General features: G+C 36.1%; 1 protein-coding gene and 1 non-coding gene across 2 annotated transcripts in view; both read right to left on the bottom strand.

The window, feature by feature from the left end:
* The window catches only part of LOC100578609, a 67,400-nt gene that overhangs the window by 42,644 nt on the left and 2,509 nt on the right, over positions 1 to 22,247 (bottom strand). The gene's annotated exons all lie outside the window — the stretch shown is intronic.
* On the bottom strand, positions 11,028 to 11,118 carry Mir263b (microRNA 263b). Its single transcript, NR_034309.1, has one exon. It is a non-coding gene; the product is annotated as a microRNA 263b (primary transcript).

The raw sequence follows: 22,247 nt of genomic DNA, 5'->3' as shown, positions 1-22,247 counted from the left end.
CCACGTAACACGCGAGTTGGCTTGCTGGCCGAGCCAACAATTCCGGCAGAAATGATCGATGGACTTTTCGGCGTTTTCTCTCTCTCCAAGTGAAGGCTTGCGGCTTATCGATTCCCTCCGCTCATCCCTATGTATTTATTCGCGTGCGTCCACGCGCGTGGATACGCATGCAAAGCGGCCGACATTTCCATAAGCGTATGTATCTGGCGTGTAGGTTTGCGCGACAACCTACGGGGAGGAAAAAAAAAACGTCGACGCAATTAAATCCCTTTTAGCGAGGAGGGGTTGTACGACGCGATGATCGTTTCACGATGGATTGGCCGCCGTAACGTCTCGTTCGAGGTTATTAATCGGGAAGATAATTTTTCCCGATTACAAATTTTCTTCTGTCCTTCGGTACGGTTTCGAGTATGGCGGATACTCTTTGACGCGCCAGTTTATGTTCGTTTGGAATAAGGAAAGAGGTTTTTTTCTTTCGTTCGATTCGATGAACGAAAATGATTGATGTTGAAAGAAAGCGCACGAAATGAAGTGTTTTGAAATTAATAAGCGAATTGAATTTTTTATCGCGACTAGGAATAAAGATTGAATCTCGAGTATGGGATTATATGAATATTTTATGATGCTTGATTGATTCACGGAAGCGAATATTTCGTATCTATTCTTTTCTCAAACTGACTGTTAATCGTAAAATGAAGTGACGAATTATTTCTTTTAACGAAGCAAGCATAATTTAAGGAACGTCAGAAAAAGTACAAGAAATCGCGAGATTTATCAAATCCGTGGAAAGAAAAAAAAGAAAAATCAGATACACGAAGGCGACATTCATCAAAACGAGATCATTTTTCCATCCCAAGAATGGCGTTTCCATTATCCTCGTGAGCCGCAAGTTTTCTAGCAAAAGAACCAAAGATTGTTCGAGGATTCTGACAAATGAAAGCCACCACGATCGTCTGTTCTTCATCATTTGTTATCCAAATTAAATCCCGCCACGACCGCGCAACGATGAAAACACCGTTGAAAGCCTCCGCAACGTTCCAAGAGTGGAGGGGAGTACGGTAAACCGGAAGTACGGGCGCATGGCCGCGCAGTTCATTCAGATTCTGATTCCAGGTTCAGGTTGGCCTCTCCTCGACCGTTCCTCTTCGACTCTCCGCCGACAGATTCGTCCTTCTCTCTCTCTCGTCTTCTTCTTCTCCTCTCCTCTTCCCCTTTCTTTTCTTTTTCTTTTTCCCCGCCGCCGATCGAACAATGGTGCCCGCGATGTACGTAATGCACGGCAGAGGGTGATTAATAATTCCTGGAGCACGTCCGAAGGCACGAAATCCGAAACATTTCCGGCGAACGCGAGCGAACGGAAAACGCGCGCGTGGAACTTCGAATAACTTTTCGTGTCGGTGTCGAGTGACGCAAGGTTGAGCAGTAATTTCGTTGAATGCGCGATTAGAAAATTGGAAATGGGCGTAATTTGAAACTTTCCAGCGGTTTCGTATTTTTTTTCTGTGCGAATGATGAATGATTGCGAATAATCGAAATAATAATTTCGTTGAGATTGGAAAGAATATAATTTGGAATTTTCTAACAATAATTTTTAAAGCAATAAAATTTGGAATTTCCTTGGTGGTTTAACATTTCTTTTTTTTTTGTGAAAGGATTTTTATGTTAATATAGTTTGCACAAGGTATTAATAGTTTAGCGTGACTTTAAATCGATAATGTAATAAAAAAAAAATAGTAAAATATTTTTTACCGCGGCATAAATTTCACGTGATATTAAAATTATAATATATCGCTTGGTATTGAACAATCGAGATAAAAAGGTTTTTTAAAATTCTTTAAGAAGGAAAACTTCAAGATAATGAATACGATGTCGAAGCAAGCTTAAAAAAAAAAGAATAATTACACGTTTGATGTTGTTTACGCACGATCATCGAACATTAAGTTCTTCAAACTACCGTGAAACAATCCGTGTGCAATTAAAATTCTTTTTCTTAAGGGACATCCTGCGAACCCTTTTTATACAGTTCAACCACGATTGACAAACCAGGGTCAAGAATAATATAGCAACGATTACTTTTAATTGGTGGGGAGACTATCGAATGGACATTTCGAGCAATCAGTCAAGCCCCAGACAGAATCGTAAATTTACGGTTGGCGTGGCATGAGACGGAAGCAGGGGAGCATCAGGTGGAAACGAAATTATGGACCCACCTGCCTTTGTACAGACGGTCCCCTGCGTCACATTTCTAGTCTCGATTCTAGTTCTCTCTCGTGTGTTATATCTTTTTTTTCCTCTCTTTTTTTCTTTCCTTTCCTTTCCTTTTTTTTTTTTTCTTTTTCGAAAAATTTACACCTGGTACACCAGCGAGACATTGTAAACAAGTCGACGTACCGTAACGCAATACGCTCGAAAGTGTTCAAGATAAGAGTTATGCTCGATGGTAATTGCTTTTTAGGAGTTAGATAACTTCGTTCTGTGTTAATTGTTGCCTTACCGAGTAATGTCAGTGGAAATGAACAGGAGATTTCGTAGAATGCTATAATTTCTTCTTTATGAAGAAGAAGTTTTTAAGCGTTTCTGCTTCGTGGAAATAATTGTTGTTTTTTTTTTTTTTTTTAAATATTGTTAGAGATGCATGGTAGATTTCATGGAGTAGATTATTTTTTTTTTCTTTCTTTCTTTCTCTCTTTGTAAAGCGGAAATCGAGACTGATTATTTTCTTCTGTGAAAAACACCTCGTTGTTATTTTCTGATTAATAATATTGTCGTTAATTAAAATCTGCATTCGTCGTTTATTCTTTTCTTCTTCTGGATACAAATTTATTTCCGTTTCAAAGATTATTTATTTATACGTTACTTTCTTCTCGCTTTAAAAATTAATCGTTTAATCGTGGGTAATTATTTTTACACTTATCTCTGAATTACGTAACGATTAATTTGTACGTGACCACGATACGATAACGTGGAAATTGTGGAAGAGGAAAGAAATTATATACGTAAACGAGACTCGTGTTATATAAAATTTAATCCATCTTGTGTTATCATTTTATTTTAAATTTCCATGAAAATTCATTCGAATATTTCTCCATTTTCCAAAATCGAAAACTATCGAAAACGATTATTATATTCTCGATATAATTAGAAACGAAATTCATATATTTTCCAATATTCGAAATGTAATAATAAATAAAATGAAAAACGAATCCAGTCGCACAGACGTTCAAATAGAAAAAGAAAACTCGACAAATAGTCCCGACCCCTAGTTTACCCAAGCGACCCACGCCTCTATCTCGCATCTCATCTGAGCACGAAAAATTTATGCGGGAAATGACGTTCGCGTGCATCGCGTGTTTGCTCGCAGGATTATGCTGTACACCTAATACGACGTATATTAATATCACGGCGTAATATACTAAATATATACTTCTCTATAACTATATACCAAAAGTCGCAAAGAAATTCACGATTCGTGAGATGAAAAATCTTCGTTGAAATTTATATCAAAACGCACGAAAATTTCATTAACAACTCGATTGGTGTTGATTATGAATTGACACGAAGATTCGCTATCGACTCTTCGAGAAAATTTCACTTCAAAACATTTTTTTTTTAATTTTATTTTGTTCCATGGATTTTTGAGATAGATATCTTATTAGAGGCAAATATTGTCAACGGATAAGACAGAAATTTCCATTTTCTCACAATTCTTCTCGTTCTAATTCCATTGAATAAAAATCATCATTGTTTCAAATTCGAAACAAGATTTATTATAATAACTCTAACAGATGATGAGTCAAAATTTTTCTTCGTGTTACACTATTATTATTGCTAAAAAATAATATATATACATGTATGTATACATTTTTAAAATATTTTCTTAACGATTGCAATAATTTGCGCTCTCCATCCATCGATCCTCAGATAAAAATTTCCAAGAACCCTTCCTGATCAGATCTCAAAGCGACAAATTACAGCGAAAAAAAATGCGACAAATTACAGGATGAAATAACTGGTGTAATTCATAGGTATTTATCAAAAAAAAAAAAAAAAAAAAAAAACATTACACGAACCAACAGATAGAGACGGTGTTGTCCGTGGGAGGAGGTTAAGGACAGTCACGAAACAGTTAAAAATATCGTTGGCTGAACGAAACGATCGATTCGAGGACGAGAAATGTGTTGGTAATTTGGTCCACCATGCGAGCCATGTCGTCTTATTTGACAATTTGACAAGCTGGACGATTTCGTTTAAAATTAACTCGAGCACTGACGATAAATAAATTAACTCGTTGGGAGGGGAGAAAGAGAAAGACTTGTTGATTGATAATGTTTCTTTATACGAGGAGGAATTCGATTAATTCGGTGTGAAAAATTGATGATTACGGGGAATGAAGGACAGTGAGAAATGTGAAGGAGACGAGTATTATTCCGGAATTTATATCCGGAAACTTGTTAGATCAATAGTCTATGAATATAAATTAATCCGCTCGATTAAAAGAAAATTCAAAATTTCTCCAAGTTAGAATTTTAGCATTTCGATGAAAAAAAAAGATTCAAACTTTACAAGATTATACCAAGTAATCTATCTCTAATTAATTTTTCCAAATAATTTGAACCGCTGTAGCCAAAATATCTGATTGAAGATCTTCTAAAAAAATTTCTCAGGACATCAACCATTCCCTGAAAGAACAAAATTACTTACAAAAGAACTTACTTAATCAATCAAAAGTAAATCTGTAAAATTGTAAATATTCGACAAGCTCATATTCTTCCTCAAAAATATTCCATTCATTGAAATTCGATCAAGATCGAATCACACGGAGGATCAAATCAAGATTGAAAAGAGCCGCAATACTTCCTTACCAGTCCATCCAACTTCATCCGTCTCACGTGAGCCGTGCTTTTTGCGGTTCTTAATCCCTTTTTTTTGTTTTCCTTTTTTTTTTATTATTATTATTTTTCCCCCCTCCCCTCTTCACTTTGCGAAACCGATTCGTTCCCCGACTCATTGTGCTCAGAGGAACCGCATGAAAGGCAATTCCACAATGGGGCGACCGACGATCCGCTCGGATCTTTGAATAGAGCCCAGTGTTCCCTGGCCCCCTCCCCCCCTGCGCCTCGCGCATCGCGTTCACCCACCCGGCGAATACGACTTGGAAATTAAAAGTGAACGCGCCGATAGATCGCGAATATAAGAGGCAACGTCACTTCCTACTTCCGGGACCGAACCCTGGCTCGCGTAACCCTGGCTGAAACTGCATTGCGGCTCGTTTCGAATTCGCCCTTTCTCTCTCTCTCTCCTCATTCTTTCATGGGGGGCATTTCGTTCGTTGAACAGATTTGCAACTCTTCTCTCTTCTGTCGATCCTTTCGATGAGAAAGACATATAATTGAATTATGGTGAGATTTATGGAGAATTCGTTGAATCTTTAGGAGGATTTTCGCGTGGAATGAAGATCGAGTAAAGGAAGTATTGGAGAGGAATTAATATTGTGTTTATTTACGAGATGAAAAATTAAAATTTTAATTTTAAAAGAGAATTTTGTAAGCTTTCTTGGAGCGAATAAGTTTGATGAATCATGATTACATGAATTAATATTAATGAATTAATATTATGAAGGATTAAATTGGGAAATTTTTTTTTTGGATAATAGAAATGAATTCTCATAGTAGTAATTGCGTAATTTCACGTTCTCGGATAATGCAAGAAACGAATGGAGATTGCGATGGCGCCAATATTAGAAGATAATGTCTATAGTCACTGACGTCACTTCCTATATCCGTACGCGAATTAAAAAATGCATAGCCATAGATAGCCATGTTCTTTGCTTACATTGGATCGTAATACTTGTACAATAAAATACGAATTTTTATACGACGTCGAGTCTTTTCGATAACTTTTCTTTATTTCCTCCTTCTCGTTATGATACTTCATGCTTCACCATTGCTCGTAATTTTCAATACGTCGTTCGTGTCTGATCGTTCGGCAATTTGGCAAAAGATCCAAAGTATATATTTCGTCCCAACGAAATATATTTAAACTTTTCTTATACTTCCGGCAATTGTTATCTTCAATCGCATTTCAAATTGCTATTCTTTCTGCTAAATCTTCGTCGGAATAATGAAGGAAATCGATAAATTTTTCATGCGACGTTTTATTATCTTTATAAGGGAAAATTGGCAAGCGCGAGAGGATCGTATCTGAAAGAAACGATCGATCGGGGAAAAAAAGTTTAGAAGCTTTCCTTTCCATTCAACGATGGTATCGATAAAAATTATAGAGTAGCGGGTCAATTAACAGAATCACAGAATGGACGGTGTCTCTGTTGATTCTAGATTGGGAAAATTATTTTTTAGATAACGTTAACCAACGATTTTTGAATAATTAGCAGGTTTAAATAGTAATTCTTTAAGATACTAGATAAGAAATGCGTTTAAACTCGATCTCAATTCGTCCCCTCTTTTAAAGCACAGATTCGTATCAACGTCCATGCGAAATGATAGATTACGACAGCACACGGAAACAGGTTTGCTCCTTGCGCGTCGCGATCAACAATACTTTTCTTTTCCTCTCTTATTGTTGTTTCCTGATTAAACGTCTCCACTTGCTCCTTTCCATAAAACAAGCTCAGAGAAATAAATTTCTCCTTTTCAAAACAAAATGAACATCATTCGTTTCGAAAATCAAAATTTATAAAACCAAAAAAATAAAAGTAATCTGATAAATTGCTCTTTAAATTCGATCGAAATATCTGGAAAAATTTGATCATCCAATAAAAATTCAACCACTTCCTCTTTCCCTCTCTCTCTCTCTCTCTCACCCTGAGGAAATCTCCTGTACAGAGAGCCGGAGTTCCGGAAGCGGGACCCTCCCGAAGAGGGAAAGAAAAATCGGATCTCGGAGGAGGGATGGGGGTGGCGTGACCGTTTGATGGCGCATCGCGAGGGTGTTTCTCGTGGGGGCGTATATCGATCGATAGATCACGGCCGTGCATAACGTTGGCCGCGTAATTTCGTGGGTGCACGCACGTAGGCGACGCACAGAGGAAACGCAGGTGGTGGCGTGCAGCGATAGGTCTGGGCCGAGCGTGATCCATAATGGTGGCGGGTGGTGGTCTTGTGTACACGCGGGGCTGGCATGGCAACGGGGTCGATAAATAGCCCGGCACGGCACCCGACTTCCGATTTCATCGTCGATGCTACCGTGCCACGCCGGTATCGCGGCATGCACCGGCATTTCTTGCGATACCTGTAATTTCCAGTTTGCAGTTCTTTGCTCGCCACCTTCGAATTAAGGAGGAGAGGGAGGGAGAGGGTGGTTGAATCTTTTTTCTTCGAAGTTGGAAAATTCTTTCGATTCGATAAAATCGTTGAAGAAATGATTTCTTTTAAATTTGTCGATGATGATTTAATCGTTTTTGTAAGTTGAAAGAAGATGAAGAGATGATTCTTGCAAGGTTACGTTCTTTTTAGTACTCATTTTTGAGTGTATTTATGAGGTATATATGTAGGAGAGGGTGGTTTTTCGTGGTTGAATCTTATTTCTTCGAAGTTGGAAAATTCTTTCGATTCGATAAAATCGTTGAAGAAATGATTTCTTTTAAATTTGTCGATGATGATTTAATCGTAAGTTGAAAGAAGATGAAGAGATGATTCTTGGAAGGTTACGTTCTTTTTTAAGTACTCATTTTTGAGTGTATTTATGAGGTATATATGTAGGAGAGGGTGGTTTTTCGTGGTTGAATCTTATTTCTTCGAAGTTGGAAAATTCTTTCGATTCGATAAAATCGTTGAAGAAATGATTTCCTTTAGATTTGTCGATGATGATTTAATCGTTTTTGTAAGTTGAAAGAAGATGAAGAGATGATTCTTGGAAGGTTACGTTCTTTTTAGTACTCATTTTTGAGTGTATTTATGAGGTATATGTGTAGATAGAGAACTAAAAATTTGCAATATTTTTCATTGTTCTTTAATAGGATTATATCATTGAGACTTTCCTTTCTTCGTAACTCGTATTTTCAGCACGGTAGTATTGAGAAACGAGAGAATAGACAGGTATATATGTATGATCAAGAAGAAAACTTTTAATTTTATTAATTCGCGGAATGATGTAACGCGGAGTTAGAAATTATACACTCGTTCAGATGATACTCCGTGTTTTCAAGCCTGGAATTTTTAAAAATTTTTAACAATCATCGCTTTCACGTCCGAAAATTATCATAAGAGCAACCACGAAGTTATACAACTGCGAAGAAACGAATTGCAATTATAAATTTCTTCAATTTCATCAGGTAAAAGAATCGTTCCATCATTGTGAAACACCTTTGAATTTCGCCTTTTCCCCGTTTTAGCAACCCCATCCATTTCGATTCTACTTAAAAAAAATATATTTTAACAAAGGTAACGATCGTTTGTATCAGAATGCATCGAGGAAATTATGTTTCCTATTCCTTCGTTGCTTAATTAATGCCGCGCGAAAGGAAGGAAGGAAGAAGAGAAAATTCGCCGGAATGGCGAGAAAAAATCGCAGGTGCCTCCTTGGCTTATCGCCGCCTCGACGCCTCTCTCAACAGTCGCATGGCGTTTAATCCGAAATGGTAAGGCCGAGGCAAAAAAACAAGCGTTAATTTCACCGGATAGCCCCCGCATTTGCAACCTGTCGCGATAGGGGCTCCTTATCTGAGGCAGGTGCGCGTCTCAGAGAAAATGTGGACGCCTCTATGCATAATGAAGCTCTACGCAGCACGTTCCAAGGTGTGCGGGTCGTTTCCTTTTCACTACATTAGCCGTGCATTAGCCCAAGTCGTCTCTCGAATTATTATTCCTTGAGCCGCTCGAATAGGAAATCGTCGTATCTTATTAATTGTATTTTCTTTTTTTTTTTTTTTTTTAGAAAAAAGAAGAAAGTTTAAATCTATGAAGTTTAAATTCAGGAAAGAAAGTAGAGGGATTAAAAGTAGACAAGTCTTTTTATAAATACAATATCCTGTCATTCAAGGAAGTAAAAATTCAGAAAAGAAAAGGATGGAGGATGGAAGGGAATGCAACAAGATCTTGATCAAGTGTGTTAATATTCTTTTTTTATTTTTATCATTCGTCGCGTACATTTGATTTTATTTTGTTAATATTTCATTTCTTTTTTTTGTGTGTCGTATCTGACAATTTATCATTGTTTTAATTGCGTTGATCATCCGTTGATCCTGCAAAATATAATTTGTTAAAGAATAATTCCAATTCGTGTCTAAAACGAAAAAAATTACGATCAAATTGCGAAATGATAAATTACAGGGCTGGTACGATTAATCAAATATTATTCCCATAATTTATCCCAATCGTAAATCTAATCTAATCATACGGCGGTAATTAACGTCACTATTTTCTTTACATACTTTAACCTGGCAACTATTCGTAGTACAATACTAGATACAAATCATTAAATGAGTCAAGTTTAGATCGTGAATATAATAACCCTTACGAGTTTGAGAAAGCTAATAAGTAGGTGCATGCAATTTATAGATCATTGACGTTTTAGAAAGTATCGTAAACTTCCTTCTTTCATTAACACTTCACAATTTTTTTTTTTTTTGCCGATTTTTCTAATTCCCTCTTATCGACTCTCAATTTTCTTTTTCCATCCGATTCTTCATTCACTTACTAATTTCTAGGAAAAGAAAATCTATTATTTCAAATAACATAGGACAACAAGCATTCAATCGTGGATTTATCAAACTGAATAATAATAAAGATTTTTCAAAATAAAAATAATTGCATTACAACAAAGAAATCTAAATTATAGGAAAATCCGTTTATTTCACAAAAATCCAACGTACAATCTACGTTTAATCTACAATTAGAGATAGAAAACAATTTGTTACCCTCCCCCCTTTTATTTCATATCTTCGATCCGAGGTAACGAAATACGTTGCCCCATCAACGCGTGTAAATGCAAAACAGTTTTTGTTCGAAAGTAAACGAAGCAAATCGTCGCTGAGGAAGAGGATTCTCGAGCGTCGCATTTGCAACGGTGAACGAAGATGTAGTTAATCTCCGATCGACAACAGGAACGACACGCTCCACGGTGCAAGCGTGAGTGCATAGCCGCGGTGAATCTTCCCCGGTGAATCTACTTTCACCGATTAAAGCGAACACCACGCTCGAACAGTTCTCCAGTTAACGATATCCTCCTCGATATATTCCTCGTTCGATCGATACTCGACGAACAGAGACCACCTAGCTACCTGTATTCACGTGTCGCAAGAGATACTGCTGCTCTCGTGATTGACACGGTCGTTAAGATCATTAGGAGTCGTGAGGAGGAATGAAGATGTCTGAATGCTCTTTTTTTCCTTTTTTTTTTTTTTTGCTATACTCCACCGAGAAAGTATCCAACCTGCGATGTTTTCTTTCGATTTTCTTTCGCGTTGATGGGATGGAATCGAAATCGTAGAGATTTGTAAGAGTATACTGTATATCAATTGTACTATTCGTGGTAAGTAAGTAATAATAAAAAATTCTATAAGAAAGTGACTGAATGAATGTTTCATTACGTAGTAAAATTTTGATAAATGAAAAGAAAGATTAGAAATTAAATTTTATTTGCAATCTGCCTTTATTGTAGTAACTTGATCTTCTAAATTCATGTTATAAAGCTTGGGATTGAACGGCACATTAATCATTCTACTTTACAATGTTTTATATATCTTTGTCAAAAAAATTCAACCTTTATTCTTTTTTAATATCATTTCTACTTTCTATAACGAATCTTTCTCTTTCGCTAACATTTCACCTCGAAAGAAAAAAAAATAATTTCCAAGAGCATTGAAAAATTGTTGATCAAAGGATTCCTCAAATTCAATTTCTAATTAATTACCAAATGTATTGTAATATTATTATGATTTTGATTATTAACGATTTTATAAAATTCTCTTTACAATATTCCATTTCATTGTTAATATTCGCGATTTGAAAAAGAAAATCAGAATCCCTTGTTATTAATCGAAAAAACCAATTGCCAATGCCCACGTTGAGTCGGTATCCAGCAAGTGATGGCATTGCAAGATCCACGATTATACACTGCACATCTGTGAATTCTTCCAGTGCCAAGACCCGCCAGAACCTTGCCGATGCCCTTGATCTTCCTTCTCCTCGTTTTCCTCCACGTTTTCGGCCCTCCTCCAATAAGAGTTCGATTTCCCTTTCTCTTTATTCTCGTTTCACCTCCTCGGGCTCTCGGGACACGTGCTCTCGCGCGTTATACCGCGTGCTTCTTCTGGGCAAACTCGTCGCTTCCTAAGATCTCGTTATCGTAGCGGAAACCGTTAAGTAATTTATTTGTTGTACCGAAACTACGTTCATTTACTGTACGTTCACTTTCCTCGATATCAATCTTTCTGCAATTAGACTAAAGTGTAGCCTTCTTGGCTGCAATATAGTTCTTGCAGTCGTGGAGAGATACAACTCTTAGCTCGAGTTGATAAAGGTAACTTGGATTGAGTTGGTGTTTCGGATATTAACGTGGAATGATTTATCCATGATTTTGCTTATGGTAATAGAGAAGTAATTTCACGGAGAGATAATGAAAAAAAAAATGTAGAATTTTGCCATCTTCTTGTGTCAAAGGGGAGTGAGGATTCGAATGATTAATTATATCATTGGATTATGTGGATATTAAGGTTATTAGAATATTTATAGAATATTATTAGAATAATTATAGAATTATTCTGTGGAGAAAGAAAAGATATAATTTTTTTTCTGTTTTTTTTTTTTTTTTAGTGTAAAATTCGATTTGTTATAGATAGAAAAATTCAGTGGACAGTATTTTTTGGTGATCGAGATTTTATAAGAGATTTGCAAAACGTGAATCAATTTAATCGCTAAGGATCGAATCGATCACGAATTGAAAATCGAATGAATCGATTCTGATCTAAGATTTCACGGGATTGATTTTTATCTGGTACAGGAATAACAAATAATTCGTTAAACATGGAATCGATTAACATTAAATGCACGGTAAAGAGTAATATAGTTGAAAAATATGTATAAGTTCCGGTTGAAATAACACGTTTAAATATTAATATTTATTTTTATTTAGCACGGAATGGGTTAAAAATATACTCTTTTTTTCTCACCAAATTAAATTATCTCATCCGTTCCAAGGAAATAAAATTTGTAAAAATATATTCGATACGAAATAACGTTTGATTTGTTAACAAAATTATATGTGTATCGTGTAATTATAAAAATTTATGATATCTAATCTAGAAATTAATCTGCAATCATTTTATAATTTATACGTATTATTTATTCGTTTAATAAAAATTCATTTGAGAAATCTTTCAACACATTACAATTGGATTGTTCTCCACGATAAATTAATTACTCTTCGTCCAATTAAAAATTATAATATAACTATTCTGAATAATTTAATACGATTTTTTTTTAAATCGAACAATTATTAATAGAAATTAATAAATAATTAATCTCGCGAGATCAATAATTTCTTTTCTCCCATTATAAAATAAAAATTATCCAACCGCCACAGTTCAAGTTAAAATTATCTGAAATTAAATCATAATCCAATTCTACTTGGTCGCCGGAACAATTAATTTTTCATAATAAAATAATAAAAATTGTCCAATTATTCAACCGGCGGCATACACGGCGGTATATCGGTGAAATCGAATTAAAAATTACGCAAAACTGGATTGTTCCTGATTGGATTAAATGAATTGCGAGGCGTGTATCACGATCGGCCCACAATCAGCGCAATTATCATACGGCTGCGCAAAAAGCCGGCCGCAATGGCGAGGTCGTTTATAGTGCATGACGAACGACAATAACGATTCCGCGATAGAGTTCCAGAAGTTTTCCTGCCGCGGCTCTAAAGCTCTTTAACGTTTCCTGTTTAACGTTAAATCAAACCGCAAAGCCAGATAAGCCGCCTTTCCTTTGCCTAGTTTTTTTTTTTTTCTTTTTCTAATTTTATTTTGCCTCTTGATCACGTCTCGATTACCGATCGAATGAAATAAATGAGACGATATCTTGCATAAATTGATGGAAAAAAAATAAAAACTGTGTAACGTTTAAATAAAAAAGAAAAAAAGGAAAAAAGTAAAACAAAAATTTTTAGAAAGATGTAAAACGAATAGAGTATTTATCTCTTGTCGATTTATATAATATATTTTGAAATATCGATGAAATTGATCGATTCGATTGGAGAAAATTTGAGAAAATAATTTTGTAGTAATAGTAATGGCGAAATATTAAAATTGTATCTCTGCTTGATGTTATCTCTAAAGAAACAATTTTTAAACGTCTTCGAACCACGTGTCTGCATTCCATGCATTCTCTTTCTCCCTCCCCAATTCCATTACACTTTTCATACGCAGTACCACTGTTTCGCAAAATTGAAAAAGTGTATAATAATTACAAAAAGAAATAAATAAATAAATAAGTAACTCGTCAAAAAATAATTTTAAAATCTAAACTCTATCTATAACTCTTTTTTTTTTTTTTTGAAAAAAAAATTTTTCAAATAAGACACAACAAAACTGTAAGAAGCAAATAATATTTTAATTTTCCTTTTCTCAGTGTTCTCATCCTAACAGAAATTATGAATCTAAAATCCAAACGTAAAACATACTTCGGCAAGATAACAAGTTCCACGATCATATCTGTTAACACCACCAATAAAAAAGAACGAAATCTAACCTAATATACCAAACCAAAACTAATTCATTAATTGTTGTTATAGGATCAAAAAGAACGAGGAAGAATTCGAGATTCGAGCGTTTTCACGGAAATTCAATTCGATCCAATTTCTCATCCAATTCATGCTCGATACTTGGTCGCGTGTATACCAACAATACCGCCGCCAATTTTCATCCCGTATTATTAAAAGCGAGGATCCATGCAAATCTAATGAAAGGAATATCCGTGATTCCCAGCGCGTATACCTGGCCGAAAGGAGGATCGCGTGAACGAAAGAAGGAACGACGCACGGGCCGAACGCGGCACACGAACTGAACACGAAAAACCGGCTGGACCCCCCTCGTGAAACTTCGGTACCGGTCGTCTGGTGTCGTTTCGACGTATGCGGCGTCCCATTCGGTTCCGTTCAGTTCCACGGAAACCACGATACTGACGAGCCTCTCGCTTGCCTCTCCTGCGCGCTTCCCTCTTTGTCGGCCCCATTAGCGTGCTCTCTCTTCTTTACCCACGTTTCTCCCCTCGATTCGACCACGTCTTCTTTGACCCTGTTTTTTTTCCTCTCTCCTCGTTTTTTTTTCTCGTTGCTTTTATTTGAATTAATTTTTTCTTTCTTTCTTTCTTTCTTTCTTTTTTTTTTTCAAAATTTCTTCCATCGCGACGTAGATTTTTTTTTCTCGTTCCGAATAATTTTTTGAGTTTTACGAAAAGATGTTACGTAGATTTTTTTTTTATTTTAGCTTGCTGGTTTTCTTCTTCTTTTCAGGCTCTTGATACTTCTTTGATCGCTTGACTCTTTCTTTCTCCTCAATTATTCTCTTTCATCCATCTTTTTTTTTTTCTAATCTCTCTTCCTTCCTATTAGAGAGAACGACTCCGATCCATCCTTCTTTTCTTCTACTACCTAAAACTTTCCACATACTTTACTTCGACAAGAAACTTCTTACCTCGACAAGCCCCTCGCCTACTGTGTAAACTTCGAACCCACCCCCTTCCTTTTCCATCCTCCAAATAATACTCTACCACGATCAAAAATCTCTTCCGTTTTCAAATCCAATGCTCCGACCCATCTAAAATCTTCAACGATCGATCTCTCGTCCTTCTCCTTCTCCTTCTCCTCCTCCTCCTCCTCCTCCTCCATCCGAACGTCCACCAATTATTCGACCTTACCGCCACTCTCCTCTTTCTCCCTCGGCCCGTGTTTCTCTCACCTGGCCTCACTCCATCCCTTTCCCTCCTCCCTCTCCATCGGTTTCCTGTCTCGCACGACTTTCGGCCGCCAACGACTGACCGAGACTGACGAGCCCGCCGCGCGAGCGAGCGTGTCCGCGGGGGTGGTCGTCCGCCGCGGCTGCGCCCCTTTTTTCACCACCGATCGCCCCCTCCACCTACCCCTCGAGCATCCGTACGCGACAACACCGTACACCTTCCGCGAATGGGACTAATTTCCTTGGTTTTTTTCCTCCCCCGAGTAATTTGTCGCGTCGTTGTTGTTGCGAAATTGTTTGCAATCGGCCAACCCTCTCCCCTTTCGAGTTGTTTCCATTTTTCTCGCGGAAAAAGGGGGAAAAGGAAAGGAAGGTGTTTGTTGTGCTCTTTGCTAAGTTGTTCTGAAATAGTTTTGAAAAGTAAAAAAAAGGAAAAGAAAGGAGAAATGATATAAAAAAGAGAGAAGAGATAAATTGGATGATCATGTTTCTTTTGTAGCATTTTGTAAAATTTGGATTTAATTGTAACTATATATAGGAAGAATCGATTTTAAGTCAGTATAAGTTCGTTTGGAATGTGTGGGTTGCCTTTGGAAAAATATTGAAATGTAAATCTTAGTTTTTAGTAAATTAATGGAAATGTTGTCGGAGATGAGAAATTGAATTAGATTTTTGCTCGAAGAATTTGTGCTCGCTACAATTCTAAAGGCGTGAAAAGGCGTGTTAATTGTATATTCATGAGAACAGAGCTGCGTTTTATAATATGCGTTCAGTCCGTTAAAAAAAGGAACGTTTGATAAATGTGATTTTTGTGGAAATGACGTGGAGAAATTAATTCGGAGAAGAAAGTCACGTAGAGAAAACAGTTGCGTTAAAAACATTAATCGTCTTATATTGTGTCCGGTTGGTTAAGGGAAATCGTGAAATTTTTAAACGACAAAGGCACGTTATTTTGCAATTATCAAAGGCATCTACGTAAACTTCGTTCAAGCCTCGCATTTATCAGTCGATATTTTTTTTTCTAAATTTCTCCATCTCACAATTAAATTTCCAAATCTTTAATTCGTCAAAAAATAATTTCCCAATACACACAATTATCCACAATTTATTCGTGCTGATAAATATATACTTCAATTAATTTAAATAATCCAGACAGAATTTCACAACTACGAATTCACCGTCATTATCCCATATTAAATCTAAATATTATTTGCATATTCAATTTTATTCCCAAACAATTATAATTCAAATGCATAATTAAGTCATGATAGGACATAATAAAAGGATTATGAAATTCTCCATAAGCGTATCCACATTAATCTCATTGATCCAACTTTCGAAACCAATTTAAATAAAAAAAAATCTTTTCATTCCATTCAAAACCAAATTATTCAACCAAAATACATATATATATTTGTACATACATATAGATTTTTCGTGTTTGTCGAACCATCCTTCGGCTTCCACCGAGATAAAATTACTCTAACGACCTCGCAGCTGAAAAAGAAAAAGAAAAAAAAGAAAGAAACGAAGGAACAGCGCGCTATCGCCATAAAAATTCAACGAGCGCCATTTGCATGCCGCGAAAATTCGACTTCACCGACGTCCTCCTGTTCGAAACCCTTCCCCATTCCTTCGAAAACGAGGCGAACCAATGGCACGGTGCGACGATTTCTCCTCGAGGTGAGGATCGGTTGAAATTGAAATGAGCGCGAAGAAAAGAAACGGGCAATTCGGGTCGAGAAAACTGGAACGTCCACGTTCCACCCACGCGTCTCTATCCGTCTCGATCGATAGTAACACGTCGGTTGGACTACACCGCTGGCATAATCAATACAGACTGATATATCTGTAATAGGAGTGAAAGACAGCCGGCTGGGAAATGGTAGGAAAGGAAAAAAGAAAAAAAGAAAAAAAAAAATATATATATATATACGAGGGGAAGAGCGATGATAGATCGTTGACGGACAAGCACACGAACACTACTACAACTATTCGAGGAGAGGGGTTGATTGGTAAAATGAAAATTGAAAATTGTGTGTGCACGATCCTTTTCTATCCGTTTTTCTTCGTGGTTATTTGTTCGATATTTTCTTTTCAATATATAGGGTAGTTTAATAAATAGGAAAAGAATAGGGAGGGTGAGCAGCATTTTCGTTGGTAATGGAACGTTGGTAATTTTGTGAGGGGTTGGCTGCTCGTTTAAATTGCGTGATGGATCGGTTCTTATTAGGATTATTGTATTAAGTCTGTCTTAACGCGTATAAAATTTTTATTCTTTATTAAAAATTGAATTGAAAGGTTTTGAGGTTAGATTGGATTAGATTGATCAATAAGAATTGTACATATGACTTGGGAATGTAAAAATGTCAATTGGATAAAGATTGGATAATCTTATAAATTGTTGTTGGAATAAATTTAAAATTTATGCAGATACTTGCGATTATGCGTAATTATAATTAATTTGACTTTAATTATGCGCAACAGATTTAATTAGAACGCATCTTTGAACGTGTATAAAGTTTATAACGTTCGTGTAAGAACTCTTTTGAAATATTAATCATAATTTTATTTCGTTATTAAATTGATGTAAGTAATGGCCGTACAGTATAAACTGAACTTAATTAAGATTAATTACTTTGTTGTTAGGCGTTGAAAGAGAAGTAAACTTGTTTATTCGTCGTATCCCATGAAATTCGAACTCTTTACGTAAAAAATATTTATCTTTATTCACACATTTGTATATATATATATATATATATATTTATTCAAAGGAGATATCGAAAGCAAATTCTTCTAAATATATCAAATCGATCGACGATAAGTTTTATCGATTATAGATAGATTCATAAACTTATGCAAAATATTATAGAAATATTGTAGATTGATTGTACACGTTTTGCAAAAAAAAATATTACCGTTTAAAAATAATTGCATTCCATAAGAGTTCAACAAAAATTCTTTCGATTATATTTTTCTAAATTAAGACGCAAGATTATTTACATTATCCGAAGATGAAATATTTATTTTAACAAATAAAGAATACATTGATTTTTTTAAAATATTTAATCAATCCTTCTTTAAGTTTTCTACACTCTAAATAAAATAAAAAACTATTCAATATCGTAATAACAAAATATCAAATATCTTATCTTTCGCTCACAAAATAAGAAACATAATTATTCCATCAATCTTTTACCATCGTACGTTATTTTAATTACATAAAAGAAACATCAGTGAAAGTACACTTATCTCCGAATTACATCATTATTATAATCTATAATCATTACTGGATGTAATTTCATTTCTTTGGTAATATCGTCTGGCGAATCTTAAAAAAAAAAAAGGAAAAAAAGGAAAAAAACAAGAAAAAGGAGAAAATTTATCCAACACATTCGTTTCCTCTCGATTTCATCTCGAACAATTCCACGATTACAGCAGGGTACGCGTAATATCGCGGAATATCCATGTTAAAACAATTAGATCTAACCAACAGTGAGTTACAATCGTAAATTAAACCGACAATTTTACGGTTGTCGATTCAGTTTTGTTTAAACAACGTTCGCAGGATATCGTGTGCAAATATTACTGCAATCAACCGCGTTATTATTGTACGGTGTATACACACACGCGTGGGTGAAAGAGGGTGTAATAATTTCTGAACCAACTTGGCTTTACAATGTAACCGCCTTACGTATTCATAAAGTCCATCAATTATTCATCAGGCTCGGGCTGAATGGGCGCCAGAGGAAAAACACTAAATTTCTCACTTTTCTCATGCTCACTTGTTAATTATTGCCCACACTTAAAGAAACCAGAGACGGAGCAGACGTAATAGATGCTGATTTATCGATGATTATGCAACTTTTTGCGATCACAATGTTAGAACCGGGAAGAGAGACGGTCGTGTATGATCTAATGAACGGCAAAGATCGTGAAAGGAAGCGCGTGTTCCGATCCAATCACAGTTTTTTTTTTTTTTTTTCGTAATAAATAACAACATACCCAGAGCCAATAGAAAAAGTTGGAAAAATCTAACCGTAAAAAAAAAAATGCAAATAAAAATATTTAAAACTTTGATTCTTCCAAAAATACTTTTTTTTATTACATTAACTCGAATTCCCATTTTTAATTAAGTTATTTTTATTAAACAATGTAGATTATCGTACGAAGGGATGATTCTCTATTTTCGAAATGAACACAATGAATCATTATAATGGACGCGGCGCATCCGCAACAGATGAAATCATCTTTCGCTCTCTTTATACGGTATTTAAATCGAATCAAGGGAGGAAAAAAGAGGTCGTGGAAGCGAGCAGCGTTGATTTACACGGGGTCTCCGGGTGGCAAGCGAGACTTTATCTTTATCGCTGGTTCGCACGGTCTGTAACGGTGCTGAATTCCCTCGGGATCGGTCGTACAAGTGCAGGATGCAAATTCGCTTGGCGTAACCCTCGGAATTCGACGACGCTTCCGCTGTTTCGATCAAGGTTCACCATGAGCCGCGACCACGATCCATTTACATCTGAATAAGAGATGGGAGGGGGGGAGGGGGGAGGAGAAAAAGAAGCGGAGTCGACGACGCGCATCGAACGAATATAGATTTGAAATCGTATATTTGAGGGAATAGAGTGCGTGAATTTGTTGCTGATTGGGTGGAATGTTTGCACGTGATTTTGATCAAATATTTGACGAACTAGAGAAATGTGAGAATGGTTCGAGAAATATAGTATTCTCGAAAAAATTCTGTTACATCGAATTGAAGGGTATCGTGTGATAAAAATTTGATGTAATTTCTTTTTTTATTTTTACGAAAGTTAACATGGTGGTGGAAATTGGAATTTTTATTTTAAACAAAGTTTTTTACGTGTTCCTCAGCTCGTCTAATTGTACATTTTAAATAAGCTCGGACGAAATAAGTTTCGAAAGAAAGGCGGATATCGTTCGTTGCCTCTATTGCTCGCCCACATTGATATTGATCAATCGTGTCCCAAATTTAAACAGATACGCAAAGTTTGCGAAATTGTATTGGTATAGTGTGGCGCACTGTTTTACGTACAAGTATACGTGTACAAGTAGCTACGTGATGGAAATTGATGAGACAAATTAAATTTATTGACAATTTTCCAAGAATTATCTATTTCACGCTTTCACGAACACCTCTTCTTTAAAATAAAATAAAATAAAATACAACAAATAAATGATTGAAACAAATTATCTCTTTTAAAATATCATTCGATATCTTGGAAGAAGAAAATTTATTGACCAATTTCCCGAGGATAAAGTTGAAATGAAAAAAATTCATTCGAAAATTTTATTTTTTAAAAAGGGAAGGTTAAATGAAAATTAAGATCCAGATCTTTCGTCTACGTGTCCTACATTCGAGCACGCATAAAGAATCGGCTCGATTTCGAAATTGTCGCGTGCAGAAAAAAAAAAACAAAAAGAAAAGAAAAGAAAAAAAATCACCTCGTGCAACTCTTTTTTTCCAGGGGGAGAGCAACCAAAAGGAAGAAAGGGGGCAGGAGGAGGAGAGAAGCAAGACGGAGACAAGAATAGATATTTGCATAACGAGACGCCAATAAATCAATCTATTCACGGGAGAAGGGAATCGCTTAGTGAAACGTCGACCGGAATAAACAGACGAGGAAGGTGAAACGTGATTTCGTTTCGAGGCTCGTTTCGATCATTTCTGCGGAGGATTCATGCTAATTGGCCGGTTCAGATCGCCGGTTGAATATTCAGCGAACGGACGTAAATGGGGAGAAAAGTGAGGAAGGCAAAAGTGAAACGGTAACGTCACAGTGTACCGTTAAATGCATTATTCGTAATATTAGATTCATATTTGACAGTAGATATACGTTGGAACGAGATCAGGATGAATGATGATCCCGTATATCCCCATAACTTGAATAATAGTGGCACGTATCTGATGCATGTACGTTCAGCTTCCCTTTAATCCAATTGAATAATATTTATAAATTTATATTTTGACGATTGTATCTCATTTATTGATCTTATTCATTTATCTATAAATTTCTTTAAATACTATTATTTCTTTTTTTTTTTTTTTTTACAAAATAATGTTACGAAGGAATTTCTTAATTTTTTTTTTCTTTAAGGAGTCCAAAGAAAAATGCAATCCTGTTGCAAAAGGTCAGGGAATAAATAATGCCGGTTGACGAGTAGCCAGAGATTTCTCCGGCCGAGTCGGGGCTAAGTAAGTATAAGCTTGAAAACTTTTCAAAGGAGAGCAAAACGTTTCCGCGTTGCTCTCTACGGCAGATGCGTGCGAAAGGAACAAGTGAGCGCGAAAGTTCGCGTTTTATGACCGTGGCATTACGCCGACAATCCGGCTGACTCTTTAACGATCGAAACGTTTTACCGTCTAAAGCGACAATGATTTGACTAGTTTCGTAATCCGAGGGTGAAATCTTGCGCACAATCATTATCGAGGAAAGTCGTGAAACTTTTCGAGCCTGTTCCATTATTCACTATTGAATCAGACTCGAATTTCTATTTTATAATAATAGGCCTCGAACTTTCGCAATGATATTTTTTTTTTTCTGTGGAAATTTCATAGGATGATGGATCGAGGATGTTCGTGCAAATTTTGATCGACAATAATTAGACATCGTAATGAGAACACTGTACACTTTGTTTTCTTCTTTTTTCTTTTGGTATACGCACTCTGTAAACTTTTCAATTCTGTCTACTGATTCTTCATAATCAAACCAATCTATTTGATCAAAATTATCTAAATTAACAAATCTACAAGTATAGAGAAATAAAAAGGAGACATAGAAAATTATTAGACACGATTAAATTCCTTCCTCGAATCACCACTATATCCGCTACACCTTACACAACGTACACTTGAGGATGATTATGATAATTTTTAAAAACAAGAGCGGCTCATATTCACCGCATCGTGTATACGTAAAGATGAAGAAAGACGTATGATCTCGGCACACGGTTGAACCTCGGCAAAAAAGTCCGCGAACGTCTATTCAACTTGCTATACGACTCGACTCGCGTTCCTCGACGTTCCGCATCTTCCTTCGAATCCAAGAAGAAAAAGCAAAGTGACGCGCAACCAGCGAGATATATCTCGGGGAGCGCCACAAATCACCACGATCGTTTCTCAAGAAAGAGCGGAACCGAGTCTCTGGACATCTTCTTCTTCTTCTTCTTCTTCTTGTTCTTCCTCTTCTTGTTCTTATTCTTCCATTTCAAGGGTGGAGCAAGAAATGGTCGGAAGAAGAGTGAAAAGAAGAAAAATTCTGGCGCGATAAGAGTCGCAGATTTTCTCGCCTTCGAGAAACTTAATTGC

This window comes from Apis mellifera, linkage group LG4 (assembly GCF_003254395.2).
Source record: "Apis mellifera strain DH4 linkage group LG4, Amel_HAv3.1, whole genome shotgun sequence".
Taxonomy (NCBI): Eukaryota; Metazoa; Arthropoda; class Insecta; order Hymenoptera; family Apidae; genus Apis; species Apis mellifera.
This window is presented reverse-complemented; position numbering and strand designations above follow the sequence as displayed.